This window comes from Callorhinus ursinus, unplaced genomic scaffold (assembly GCF_003265705.2).
Source record: "Callorhinus ursinus isolate GAN/ISIS: 27379988/994484 unplaced genomic scaffold, GSC_fseal_2.0 scaffold30, whole genome shotgun sequence".
In the NCBI taxonomy this organism is placed as follows: Eukaryota; Metazoa; Chordata; class Mammalia; order Carnivora; family Otariidae; genus Callorhinus; species Callorhinus ursinus.
Window position 1 is genome coordinate 1265552 of NW_027397092.1, and position 3049 is coordinate 1268600.

General features: G+C 39.2%; 1 pseudogene; it reads right to left on the bottom strand.

The window, feature by feature from the left end:
• Positions 1-1176: 1176 nt before the first annotated feature.
• LOC112815028 (mitochondrial pyruvate carrier 2 pseudogene) lies at positions 1177-1777 on the bottom strand (annotated as a pseudogene).
• Positions 1778-3049: the final 1272 nt, after the last annotated feature.

A 3049-nucleotide genomic window follows, 5' to 3' on the forward strand; every position in this document is an offset into this window, starting at 1 on the left:
TCTTCATAGTTACTGTAGGAGTTTAGTATAAATATTAACTGATCACAGGGCACCTGAGTGGCTCAGTCAGTTAAGCATCTGACTGTTGGTTTCGGCTCCCTCATGATCTCACGTTCGTGGGATCAGGCCAGCGACTGGCTCCACACTCAGTGGGGAGTCTGCTTGGGATTCTCTCTCTCCCTCTGCCCCTCCCCCCTTTCTCTTTCTCTATCAAATAAATAAATAAATATTTTAAAAAAATATTAAACTGATCACAATCTACACTAGGTTAATACTGACTTAAATTCTGGTAAAACATAGCAACTTTACAATGCAGTTATAATGCTCCTCCCTTCATTATCTATTACATATCACATCTATATATGCTATAAACCCAACAGTACAGTGTTACAAGTATCGCTTTACACAATCTAACAAAAGACTGTGTGTTCTTTAAAGAAATTAAGAGAAGAGAAACAATTAATTTACTCACAAGTTTATAATTTCCGGTGCTTATCATTTCTTCTTATCTGTAAGCACTTCCTTTTACCCTGAAGACCTCCTGCAGTGTACCCTGTACGACAAGCTATTAGTCATGAACTCCTCTTCAATCTTTTAATTAAGCTGTAAATCCAAAACAATCACAATAAAAATCTTAAGAATTGTCCAGGAACTGGTCGAGTTAAAAAAAAATTTTTTTTTAAGTAGGCTCCGCACCCAGCATGGAGCCCAATGTAGGGCCTGAACTCACAACCCTGAGATGCAGACCTGAGCTGAGACCAACAGTCAGATGCTCAACTGACTGAGCCACCCAGGTGCCCCTGGTCAAGATAATTCTAAAGTCAATTCAAAGGAGAAATGCATAAGAATGCCCCCCCAAATTTATAAAAGAACAATGCTCTATCAAATACAAAAATGAAGTCATAATAATTAAAATAACTGGCATAAGAATAGACAGAATAAAGACTCTATAGAATCAGAAGACAGAATAAAAACTCTAGACTCCAAGCCCATGATTAGATTTTACATGATTTATAATTATTTACTAAAAATAAAGGTGATATTTATTTTTTTATTTTTATTTTTTATTAAAAGTTTGCTTTATTTTTCTGTTGAATCAAGGATTAGCCCCCCGTTTAAAGTTTGATAATTTTATGCCTTCCAAACAGTAGCACAGTTAATATCACCTTATCAATAACCAAATAATAAATCAAATTAGTCCCAGTGGTTATATCCACATCTAGATTGTTCGGGTGGTCAGGAGCTCTTATTTGCTTTAGCTTTTAGTTCTTGGTTATATCTCCAAATACTAAAGACCTGAGAAGCTCCTGCTGCCCCCACAAAGAAATTAACAGCCAACAGACTCGTTTTTTGGGATAATTATAAGTGAGTATCTTGACCAAATAAACCCTGCGGCCATCAGAACAGCAGACTGAACTGTGCTGAGCTTCTCTGCAGGTCTGGCCATGTCAGCCAATCCAGCACACACCAACCCCCATTTCATAATTGGAGCCCAGAAAAAAAAACTGTTTTGGGACCTGCCGGGTGGTTGTACACCAGCCTCAATCTCTCTGGCAGCAGGAGCTCCCACTTTATCGAGGACCCGGTGGTAGGTGGCCTGCAAGGCCCAGGCACCAGCAGTTGACGTCTCTGTGGAGGAGCTGGTCATGGGCGGTCAAGTGGGAGAGTGGCTGCGTGCTCCTCCCTGGATGACACCGAAGGGCACTCGTCACTTTCGCCTGTCACAGTGCCTCGCATCCTCCTCTCCCCTAGGGTGCCCTTCCCGTGACTCATGCTGCCCCCCCTACCTAAAGGTGATATTTAGAATCAGCAGTAAAAGGAGGGGCAAATCAAATACTGATGAAAAAAGTCTGTACAACAAGATACAAAGATGAAATCAGAGAGACTGGGAGAAAATATTTGTAATATATATAACAGATAAAAGGATACATTTAAGAATATATAAATAATGGGGCACCCGGCGTCTGACTTCAGTCCTGGTCTTGATCTCAGTCCTGGGATTGAGCCCCCGCATCAGGCTCCTTGCTCGGCGCTAAATTGGCTCATCCCTCTGCCTCTTCCCCAACTCGCGCACACTCTCTTTCTCTCCCTTCCTCTCAAATAAATAAAATCTTAAAAAGAAAAAAGAATATATGAATAACCTCCTACACATCAATGAGAAAAAAACAAGTAGCCCAACAGAAAAATGGGTAAGGGATACGGGTAAATTATTTGTAAATGAGGGAAAACAAATGACCAATAAACATGAAAAGATGCAGAACCACAAAAGTGATCAGGGAAACAGAAATTAAAACAATGAGACATCATCATGCATTCATTAGATTATCAGAAATTAAAAGAATGAAAATTTAAAATTTTCTAAAGAGTGTAAGGGAATGTGTCCCTTTAAGAACTTCGGTTTTGAGTACTGAAACAGCTACTTTGGAGAGCAATTTGGCAACAGCGATTACAATGTTAAGTGACCCAGCAATTTCACTTTTCAGTATCTATTCAGAGAAGCACTTTTCAAGGAGGCATGTATAAATATGTTCATTGTAACATTGTTTATAATGGTAAAGGACTGGAAGGAATTTAATTTTCACCAATAAAGGAATGCTTGGATAATTTATGCTATATCCATGTTCTTGTTTTTATATAGCATACAAATTATGTATATATATATATATATATATATACATGTGTATATGTCATATATATAAATGTGTGTGTATATATATGATATATATATATTCCATTATATACAATAATGGAAGCAGCCGAAATGTCCATCAATTGACAAATGGATAAAGAAGATGTGGTAGAGGGCGCCTGGGTGGCTCAGTTGGTTAAGCGACTGCCTTCGGCTCAGGTCATGATCCTGGAGTCCCGGGATGGAGTCCCACATCGGGCTCCCTGCTCAGCAGGGAGTCTGCTTCTCCCTCTGACCCTCTTCCTTCTCATGCTCTCTATCTCTTATTCTCTCTCTCTCAAATAAATAAATAAAATCTTTAAAAAAAAAAAAGATGTGGTAGAGGGCACTTGGGTGGGCTCAGATGGTTAAGCATCTGCC